Consider the following 11,869-nt stretch of genomic DNA (forward strand, 5'->3'; position numbering starts at 1 on the left):
AACTGTGGTTCAAGTTTCAGACCTTGTGGCTTGCTTTCTTACTTTCTCTCTGGTGAGTACACATGCCCTATAGAAAATTTAAAAGAAAAAGGGGGAGGAGGTGGAGGAGGAGAAGAAGAGGAAGAATTAAATAAATAATTATTTTTTAAAAATGACCCTGCCAAGTGTGCTGTTTGTCTTTCTCTCTGTCTATATCTTTTACTCATGGAAGAAATAAATAAACTTAAAATATATGTTGTTGGGTCAACCAGTGGTTTTGTGGTTAAAGCAGCTGGATGTCACATGGTTGATTATGCAGTTCAAATCCTGGAGTTGGCAGCTTGAAAGATGAGATGGTGTGTGTGCATGTGTGTCCAAAATCCTGAGAGGAGAATAAAGGAGAAGGGATTGTGGCATGGCCATCCCTCCTGGGGAGTGCTTTCTCACTTTCCCCCTCTCTCTCTTTCTCTCTGGATCAAGTCTAAAATGAGTTTTACTGAACCAAGAATGCTCCCTTTTTAAGGCTTAGGGGGAAATTCTGTTTCCTTGTAGCTTCTAGAGGTAACCTGTATGTCTTCATCTGCAAAGCCAGCGGGGAACGTCTTCAAGTCTCTCTCTCTGACTGGTCTTTGCTGCTCCATTGTTGCCTCTCCTCTAACTGCTGTCTCCCTTTCCTTTAGAAGGACCCTTATGATTACGTCAGATCCACTCAGAATACGGGATAATCTCCCCATCTCAGAGTGCCTCTGCTCAATCATATCTGCGAAGTCCATTTTGCCATGGAAGGCAACATATTTACAGGTTCATGGAGCTAGTTAGAAGGTAGACATCCTTAGGGGCCATTATTCTGTCTATCACAGACAGGCTCAAAATCATAGGTTGGGGGCCGGCAGATGGTGTGGTGGTTAAGGTCGCTGGACTCCCACATGGCTGACTATGGTTCAAGTCTCGGACCTGGTGGCTTGCTTTCTCACTTTCTCTCTCTCTCTCTCTCACTTCACTCTCACTCTGACTCTGACCCTCTCTGGTCAAATTAAAAATAAATAAATAAATAAATTTCAATAAAATAATTCTAAAAAAAAAAATCATAGGTGGGAAGCAGCATAGAAATGTACCATGGAAAGTGGGTTACAGAACTCCAGGCCCAAAGGTGCAGGAGAAGTCCCAAATTTCATTCCTGGGTGGTAATGGGGACTAAAGATCTGAAATCTGCGGAGAGTGAAACTGGCTCCCTGCTGCACGTTGTAGGCCTGGCCAGGTCAAGCTGAACCCAATCGCTGCTGACCACCACCTGGGCTAAGGTGTACAACACGCTGTATTCTAGGCAGGTATAGGATGGACTAGGTCTCACCCTGAAGCCCAGGGAGTGAGTCAGGCACGTGCTGGGTTAGAGCCTGCTTCTGGGTCATCCTTAAAGTCTTGGTGGGAGAGTAGTGCCCAACGATTGTAACAAGAACTGCTTATGGACCAGAGCCCCTGAGGGTAGAATGGAGAACCACTGGACAGAGAGGGGTAAGTCCAGAGGAGGAAGGAGAAATGAGGAGAAACAAAAAAAGAAAGAACAACTCAACCCTAGAACATAAACCAATATTGCAAAATTCTGAAAAAATGTGATTCTAAGACATCAAATCAGATATTAGAATATGAGTTTATCTTTGATGAAATTAATCTAATAAAATAATCTGAGAAAAACTCTAAAGTATGCTTAGTTTGCCCAGAGATAAATGAAGGAATAACTTCCTTAAAAATAGAAGTTATGGGGCCAGCAGGTGGCAGTGGTTAAGGTGCTAGACTCCATTATGGCCAATCACGGTTTGAGTGCCGGACCTGGTAGCTTGAAACTCATGCTGGCATGTTGTGTGCGTGCCCAAAATCCCAGAAGGAGAATGAAGAAGGGATTGTGTCATGCCCATCCCCCAGGGGGCGATTTCTTACTTTCCCTTTCAACATCTGTCTCTGGTGAGCACATGTATCCTGTGGCAAAAAACCCTAAAACAAAACAAACACGCAAACAAAACAGAAAGCAAAACCAAAAACTAATAGAAGTTATAACAAAATGAGATCAACATGAAATAAGGACAGGTGGACAAAGAGTCTATTAGAACTTCTAGAAGTAAAAAATGCAGTCATTGAAATGAAAAATGGAGAAGGCTGGATCTGGGAAAAAAAAACAAACAAACAAAAAAACACTTCCAGAAAACTAGAAGTTGGTTCTGAAAAACTCACTCAAGGCTCAAGGGACCAGCAGTTAGCATAATGGCTATGTTGCTGGACTCCCACGTAGTCTACCGCAGTTCGAGTCCCGGACCCGGTGGCTTAAACTCACGCCGAGTGCATGTGCGTGCGTGCCCAAGATCCTGAGAGGAGAATGGAGGAAAAGGGATTGCAGCGTGACCATCCCCCCTGGGGGGTGATTTCTCGCTTTCTGTCTCTATGTCTCTCTCTCTGTCTATCTGGCTAGCGCTGGGGCCCTATAGCGAAAATCTCTCCAAAAAAAAAAAGAGTCCCTGTCTCTCTGTCTCTCAAAATAAATACCTACCATGTTTTCATTTGTTTCTTTGTTTTGCCATAGGGCATGTGCACTTGCCAGAGAGACAGAGAGAGAGAGGGAAAGTGAGAAATCACCCCTGGGAGAGGGTGACCTCCTCTCAGGATTTGGGGCATCACACACATGTGCCTGGTGTGATTTTCAGGCCCAAAGGTCCTGGACTGGAACCACAGTCAACCCTGCGAAAGTCCAGTGCTTTAACCACCATGCTACCTGCTGGCCCCAATAAACACACATTTAAAAAAAGATAAGGCATTCCAGGTAATGAAAACAAGATGGGTAAGAGTGGGGGTAGGGAGAGCAGTTGGCTGGTTCCAGATGGTTCCAGGGTACTGAGATCCTCGTGTTTAGAAGGAGGATACAAACACCACCATTTGGATTTCATTGATTAAAAAGAAAAAGAAAAAGAAAAGGTTTGTCCCTAACTGGACAGCATTTGTGAAGATCTCACCACTGTAATTTTAAGGCTCAAAACACTTCAAACACTGTTTTTTTTTTTTTTCCTGCCAGTTCTGTAAAAATGTCTTGGAAGAACCCAGGTTGTTTCCAGCTTTTAAGTACTTGTTTTGAAGGGAGGCTGTACAAGCAGAACCTCTACATTTCAAAGGTGCCAAGGGACTAAAGAGAGGCAGATAAGTCCAGCTCGTTGTTTAAGAGTTTATTTAAGGGTGGCCAGCAGGTGGCATGGCCAATCACGATTCAAGTCCCAGACCTGGTAGCTTGAGAATCATACTAGGTGCACGTGTGTGTGTGTGTATGTGTGTGTGCCCAAAATCCCAGAAGGAGAGTGAAGGAGAAGGGATTATGGTGTGGTCATTCCCCCTGGGGGTGATTTCTCATGTTCTTTCTTACTGAGCAATGGTGGAGTACATGCAGGGAGGCATTCGAGGAATGTACAGAGTGATTTTGTTCATCAATACTATATTTTAACTATGATAGGGACACACTGTCCCATGGATATGGATCATAGGTATGTTTACTACAATGGCTTAGGCAATGTAGCCTTGGGAATGTAGCCAAAAACCTTGGTGTCAAATGTTGGTCAAGGTGGAGGATTAACTTCAAGATGGAGTCTCTTTGGTTCTGCTGCAGTACTGCACTTAGGGCTTATCCACAGTAATTTTTTTTTTGGAAGGTGAGAAATCATCCCCCAGGGGAGATGGCCGCACCACAGTCCCTTCTCCCCCATTCTCCCCTTGAGATTTTGGACATGTACACACATGCACCTGGTATGATTTTCAAGCTGCTGGGTCAGGGACTCGAACTGTGGTTGACTATGTGGTAGACCAGAGCCTTAGCCATCATACCACCTTCTGGCCCCTAAATCATATGTTTTAACCCAAAGTGTTGGTGTTTATTTTACATTTTCAATTTTTTCTTTTCTCTCTCCCTTCTTTCCTGTCTACCTCTCTCCTTCCTTATTCTTCTCCTTCTCTTTCTTCTCTTCTGACATATTGGAACTGTAGTGAGAACTAGGAAACTGTTTTATTTACGTTCTCAGTTTGATTAGAGATCTCTAGTATGTCTTTAGTTTCCAAGAAAGACATTCCTGACCACACCATTTACCGTGGCCATCTAAAGAATCTGTAAGCTCTACCGAAGATGAGCAAGGCTAGAATGCAGAGATATGTCATGTGGGGGGTTTTAGTAGTTTCCAAACCAAAGACATGACCACATCATTAACATCCAACCATCGCTCTCTCTGGGCTTGTGCTGTCATTTTTGATCTTTAGGGAAGAAAGATCTGCTTGTCTGATCAAACCCAAGCTCTCTGGTGTTTTATTTATCCATGAATGCTTAATCATATTAGCTCTTGTTATGCATCTCTCAGATGTTATCATTATGATGCTCTGAAAACTGCATGTAAAAACTTACAATGGTAGCTAAGAAGCTGGAAAGTGAAGGGTTTCCTAAGTCTACTAGTAGGATCCCTGACAAAATGAATAAAGGATTCTGTTTCTATATTTAGAATCAAAAGCTTAAATAAATTATTCGAGCTTGAATCAATTATTCGAGCTTGGCAGTCCTCACACAGTGTTTCTTTTTCTTTCATTTTAATTTCTTCAGGACATTTTCAATATTAACAGATTTCTTTGAGTTGGGATAGTAGTTTGTCAATTAGAAGATACTGTACGAGTAGAGAAACCCATAGAAAAGAAAACCTGCTCCTTCTACCTTCACACTTCTGATCACTCCGGAGGCTCCAAGGGTCCTAGAAGCTCTTGTGAGAGAGACTCGGGACGAAGACCAAACATTTAACAAAAGCTGTCCCTAGAATGCCATTACTCAGAAAATTATAAGGCTTTATGGACTCTAAGTCGGAAACAGGAGGCAGGGACCAATGCACATTTCTACTTTTTTCGAGATTTTTTTTTTTTTTTTTTGCTATGGGGCGCATGCGCTTGCCAGAAAGACAGAGAGAGACAGAGAGACAGAAAGCAAGAAATCACCCCCCAGGGGGGATGGCCACGCCGCAATCCCTTCTCCTCCATTCTCCTCTCGGGATCTTGGGCACTCACACACACGTGTCTGGCGTGAGTTTAAGCCACCAGGTCCAGGACTCAAATCGTGGTGACTACATGGGAGTCCAGCGACGTAGCCATTATGCTGTCTGCTGGTCCTCTACTTTTTTTTTTTTTTTTGGACAGCTTTTTGCAATAGGGCGCATGCGCTCTCCAGACAGACAGAGAGAGAGACAGAGAGACAGAAAGCAAGAAATCACCCCCCAGGGGGGATGGCCACGCCACAATCCCTTCTCCTTCATTCTCCTCTGGGGATCTTGAGCACGCATGCACATGCGCCCGGTGTGTTTTAAGCCACTGGGTCCAGGATGCGAACCACAGTCGACTACATGGGAGTCCAGCGACATAGCCATTACGCCAACTGCTGGTCTCGTCCTTTACTTTTTTTTTTTTTAAAGTGTTTAAAAAAAAGTTCATTTTGTTATTTTTTTAAAAAGGAATTTCTTTTATTTAACTTTATTTATTTTTAAATTTTGACCAGAGAGGGACAGAGTGAGAGAGAAAGAGAGAGAGAGGGAAAGTGAGAAAGCAAGCTACCAGGTCCAGGGCTAGAATCATGGTCAGCCATATGGGAATCCTGCACCCTTAACCACCATGCCACCTGCCAGCCCCTATTATTATTATTATTTTCAATTTGACCAGAGATAGACAGAGAGAGAGGAAGGGAAAGTGACAAAGCAAACTGCCAGGTCTGAAACTCAAACCATGGCTAGTCACATGGGGAGTCCAGTGTCTTCCCCACCACGCCGCATGCCAGCCCCCACATTTGTTCTGTCCCCGCATATATCCACTCTTCTTCTCACCTAAGGGTCTTGAGACACAGTAAAAGGCTACGAACCACACGACCTCCTTCATTCTAATCCAAACCCACATATATCTTAAATTGATGTCTATTTTTCAATTCGAACTTTTCTCTCTCTGTTTCCCTTCCTCCCTGTCTTTTTTTTTCTTCCTTCAAAAGAGGCAGAAGACAACATATATCCTGGAGATATTCTCTGGCTTATGTGGGTAAATGCCTCTGACAAAATCACTCTTTGTAGTCCTTTCCGTGGGACCCACATAGAAATGGCGTGTACGTGTTCAGTAGGCCCTTCACTCACTAGACCTTTTGTTTCCCAAATGTCAGAGCAGCATGTCACAAACGAGAGGGCTGTGTATTCACACTTTCTGACATGGTGGCTTCTAGCCGCAACTGAAAATGCAGTTAGAGGGGCAGCATGTGGCATGATGGGTAAAGTGCTAGACTCCCTCATGGCTGGCCATGGTTCGAGTCCCTGGATTGGCAGCTTGAAAATCACAGCAGGCGTGCATGTGTGTACCCACGATCCTGAGAGGAGAACGGAGGAGAAAGCATTGCGGCATGGCCATTCCCCCTGGAAGGGGCTGATTTCCCACTTTCCCTCTCTCTGTCTCTCTCTGGAGAGTGCACATATCCTATGGCAAAAACCTAAAAAAATAAAATGTAGTTAAGAGTGAGAGAGGAACTGAATTTTAGACATTAAGTGTAGGGAGCAGCCAGATCTGGGCAGAACAACGGTAAAAGATGAGCAAAGGCAGTTTCCCACGACTTGTGCTGCGCTTTCAAGGCCAGCGGAGCTGGAGAGAAACTGTGTATCAGCCGGAGTGGGCCAGGGGAGACAGGAGGCTGATTCAGGACTGCAAGACACAAGATGTGCCACAGCTTCAGTTGATAACAGCAAAACACCCGGCTTCACATCCTGCTGCCCATCCCCTTTTGCCCTCTAAAACAATAAACCCGGGTGGGCCCAGCGGATGACGTAATGGATATATAGCTATCCAAGTCTGGACATCCAGGTGACGACTCGGGGCGGCGGGGGGGGGGGGGAGCTTGAAGACTCGGGGCGGGGAGGGGGCACCCTTTGCAGATATCTGATGTTCTCTCTGTGCAGCTCTTTCCTCTCCATTATTCTTTTCTGTGAACTCTAGTTTGTCTGGGCCTCCCCAGACTAGTCACAGCGCTTTGTTGCCGGAGGTCTAATGTCTTGGCGACTGTTTTTCCATATAGTTTGTCTGTTTTTGTTTGTTTGTTTGTTTCAACTAGGTAGACAAACCTAGCCCTTGTTACTCCATCTTGGCCCAAAGCAGAAATCCAATTCCCTGTATTCGCTTATATACTTCAGTGCTGAAACTTTCTGGTTCTGGGGCCCGACCCAGAGCACTGAGTGACGAAGTGCAGTGCATCGGGAGTCCCGTCTCACATGACTGAGCACAGTTTGAGTCCTGAGCAGCAGCTTGAAGACACACTGGGCACATGTGTGAGTGTGTGCCTAGGATCCTAACAGGATGGAGAACGGAGAAAAAGGGTTATGGCATGAATAAGCCCACTGGGGGGTGCTTTCTCTCTCTCTTATGCATGTGTGTGTACACATCCTCTGTCAATTAAAGAAAAAAAAACTATAAAATATTGTATACACTTGTGTTGTTTTTAGACTTAAAAAAGTGTTTTTGACTTGACTTGAATTAGAGGAAAATAAGGAATGACAAACTGTCAAAGACATAGAAAAGGAAGAGTCCTAGATTGATTTTCACTTAACCATTAGGAGAGGCAAAGAGCATAGGAAGAGAGAGCAATATGTACTATTACTGCTGAAACAGAACATGGGTACAATCTTATGGCTGGATTACAGCTATTACGGGAAATATATCTTGACTTCTATATACTTACTAAACTCCACACAGGGTTGAGCTTTTGTTTGTAAAGTGCATCTCTTTTTGAGCAAATACAAACAAATGGGATTCTATTAAACTAAAAAGCTTCTGTACAATAAAGGAAAAAAATCAAGAGTGGTGATAGCCTACAGGGTAGGGTGAATATATTTGCAAACTATAATCTGGTAAGGGGTTAATATCCAAAATATATAAGGAACTCAACTCAACAACAACAACAAAAACCAAATAACCCAATTTAAAAATGGGCAGAAGACCCATTTCACAAAAGAAGACATACAAATGGCCAAGAAGTATGTGAAAAGATGCCCAACATTACTAATCATATGGGAAATGCAAATCAAAACTGCAAAATATCAGCTCACTCCAGTTAGAAAGGCTACTATCAAAACCCCAAAAGATAGTGGAACCAGCCAATACTAGGAACACACACCAGGAAGGGTGAGTGCGGACTTCCACTGCTGAGAGGCGGTGCAGCTGCGAGCTGCAGCACAGTGGTACCAGTTTCCATAATGGATGGATGGAACTGCTGCTTGAGTTGACAAATGAAAGGTGCACAAATTTATCAATCCTTCATTTACACGCATGGACTTTAGTGAAAACTTGAGGGGGGATTCTTTCAGTCAGCCTGTGAGATGACCTAGCTGTCTTCCAGGTGACATCACCAGTAATAAAGCCTTCCTCCTGGACAAACCTTGAGGGTCAGAGTTTGGCTTTTGTGGTGGCAGGCGAGTGACTGTTTCCAGTCCATATCTACTTTGCTTTGGTAACAATGATATGTATTGGCAAACATATGGAGAATAGGGGACCCTTACACAAAGTCGATGGGGATATAAATTAGCAAAGCTAATATGGAAAACGGTATGGAGGTTTCTTAATACATTAAAAATAAAGCTACCATATGATCCAGAAGTCCTGCTGGGTATATGTCCAAATGAAATGAGATTGGTATGTCAAAGATATCTGCACATCTGTGTTCATTTTTGCGTTATTCTCAATAGCCAAGCTATGTCATCAACCTAAATGTCCATCCATGGATAAAGAAAATGAGGTATATGAACACAATGAAATACTACTCTGCCATAAAAAAAAGAATGAAGTGGGGCCCCAGATCTGGTGGCTTGCTTTCTCATTTTCTCTCTTTCTCTCTCTGATCAAATTAAATAATAATAATGATACATAAGTAAAATTTTTAAAAAAGGTTTTAGAGAGATTTTTCCAATAGGGCATGTGCGTTTGCCAGAGACACAGAGAGAGAAAGTGAGAAATCACCTCCCAGAGGGATGGCCATACTGCAGTCCCTTCTCCTCTCCTCTCCTCTCAGGATTCTTGGCACACATACACTCATATCCAGGCTGAGTTTCAGTCCTCTGGGTCCAGGACTTGAACTGTGGTAAGCCATGTGGGAGTCTAGTGCCTTAACCACTCTGCCACTTGCTGGATCCAATAAGTAATTATTTTTTCTATTACTTATTTTTATTATTTAAAAAAATATTTTTTATTTAACTTTATTATTATTATTTTCCAGTTTAATCAGAGAGAGACAGAGGGAGAGAGAGGGAAAGTGAGAAAGCAAACCACCAGGTCTGGGACTTAAACCGTGGTCAACGATGTGGGAATCCAATGCCGTTGACCACCATGCCACCTACTAACCTGCCAATAAGTAATTCTAACAAAACAAAACAAAACAAAACAAAACAAAACAAAAGAAGTCTTGTCATTTGTGGCAACTTGTATGAACTTGGAGGACATTACATGAAGTGAAATAAACCAGATGTAGAAAGACAAATACCGTACTATCTCACTCATATGGAATCAGTAAGTTGTATAGAAGTACAGAATATCGGAGGATGGAGAAGACAGGGGAGAGGAGGATGGGGAGAGATTGATCAATGGGAACAAAGTTACAGTTACACTGGAAGAATAAATTCTGGTGTTCTATTGAACAGTAGAATGACTAGAATAACAATAATGTGCATTTCAAAATAGCTAGAAGACAGGTTTTTGAATGTTCTCACCATAAAAAAACGGCTACATTAATTACCCCTATTTGATCATTACACCATACATACATGCATGAAAACATCACACTGTACCTCTCTCTCTCTCTGTCACACACACACACACACACACACACAAGTGCACATGCCTGTTAGCAAAATGAGACAGAGAAAGAATTTTGTTTTCTCAATTTATCTTTAGGATTACTACCTATTCCCTCCATGCCCTTTTCTCTATTTGCTGGATGTGAGTTTGAGGGGCCCATCAATACCAGGTGACACCTTCGTTCCAGGTTTTAACTCGTATTTTACTGATTAAGCAAGTTTGCATTCCCGTAAGAAACTCCTCTTTTCTTTTCAAGTTTATTTATTTCATGAATGAGAGAGACAGAGACAGAGATAGAGTACCCCTGACTGGGTCCTGACGCCTCAAACCACTCCCCAACTTCCGGCAGCCCAGATCCCTAGCACAGGTGTGCCCAGAGCAATCAGGAAGGGCTATGGACACGAACTGGCCACCTTCCCACATGGGTCTGCCTTTCAGAGCTTCGCTTTTTACCTCTGTGTCACCGTCTGGCCCATCCACCCTCCCTCCAAAAAAAAGGGGAAATTTTCTCCCAGGAAGTTCTTTAGAAGTCCGATTTTAAAAGACATACTTTTCTAGCTTCACCATTTTCTTTTACCCGGCCTGGAAAGGTTTTTGGCTTTCATCATTTCTTGAAGGAAACCATTCACAGGCAGAAGAACTCTCTGTAGAGGAACTTTCCTAATATCTGCAGTTCCGAGGTTCTCAAGGCTTATCTGTAGGCTGGGTCAGCGAGTAACAGGGATTGTACTGACTTGTATAAAATGAGAAAAGAACAATGCATGACTTTTAAATAAAGGAATGTTGTTGTGTTGCTGTAATATAGTCTGAGATTGTGTGTCCTCTACTTTTTCAGTTAAAATGTCTCTTTCTATGTAATAGTGGAACAATACCAAGTGGTAGGTTTCAAATAAAAGCATACGTTTTACTCAGTAAGATGAACCCAGTGTAGATGCCCAAACTTTTTTTTTTTAATAGATTTTTCTACTCTGAAACCCAAAAATCAAGAGGACCACTATTTTAATGGATTTAATCTAAGATGTAATTTGAGATAATAGATTTAATTAAATCTCATTGTGATGAAGAAAGTTTTGAATAATTCAGTTCTAAATATTCAAAAAGTCAACTGAGCACAATTTTTAAAAAACATTTCCTTGTTTTATTCATAATATGGAACCCTTGCACGTACACAAGAGAGTGACAGAGAGAGTAACACCCTGGGCTAGGTGTCATCATGCTGCAATCCCCTTCCCTCAGCCCTTCAACTATCAGGATTCTGGGCACAGGGACATGTGCCCTGCTTGTTTTTAGGTCAACCCAGGGTTCTGAACCGTGGTTAGCCATGTGGCTTCCACCTCTTCAGTTCAGTTTACTACTGTGACTGTAACACAAGGCTGGGCCTGAGAACAATTTAATGCTTAGTTAAATCCATCATGGGGGAGCAGAAATCTCTGGTCAGATAATCAAGGCCAGATAATTAGACTCGGGCTTAAAGAAGTTTCATAATTCAGCTGAGAAAATAGACTGTGATGGTTTCTGCTCCTGGCCCTGCCACTAACTTGCCATGTGACCTAGAGCACTCAGGCTGAAAGAAGTTCAGAGATCACCTTTCATAATTCAGCTGAGAAAATAGACTGTGATGGTTTCTGCTCCTGGCCCTGCCACTATCTTGCCATTTGACCTAGAGCTAGCGCCTGCTCTGGACTGTTCTCTCCATTGTAAAGAGTCTCCTCTAGGTCTGAAATTCTGTGACTTAATGAGTCAATGATTTCCACGTTTAACATATCAGGAACGGGACCAGCAGATGATGTAATGCTTGCATCACTGGACTCCCATGTAGTAGACAGTGGTTTGAGTCCCAGGTCCGGCAGCTTAAAACTCATGCTGAACGTGTGTGTGTGTGTATGTGTGTGTATGTGCCCAATGAGATGTGGCCATCCTCCCTGGAGGAGGGGGGGGATTTCTCTTTCTGACTCTGTCTCTCCAGAGAGCACACACACACACACACTCTATAGCAAAAATCCCTCTCTCTAAAAAAAATACATAG

This window comes from Tupaia chinensis, unplaced genomic scaffold (genome assembly GCF_000334495.1).
Source record: "Tupaia chinensis unplaced genomic scaffold, TupChi_1.0 Scaffold147351_1, whole genome shotgun sequence".
In the NCBI taxonomy this organism is placed as follows: Eukaryota; Metazoa; Chordata; class Mammalia; order Scandentia; family Tupaiidae; genus Tupaia; species Tupaia belangeri.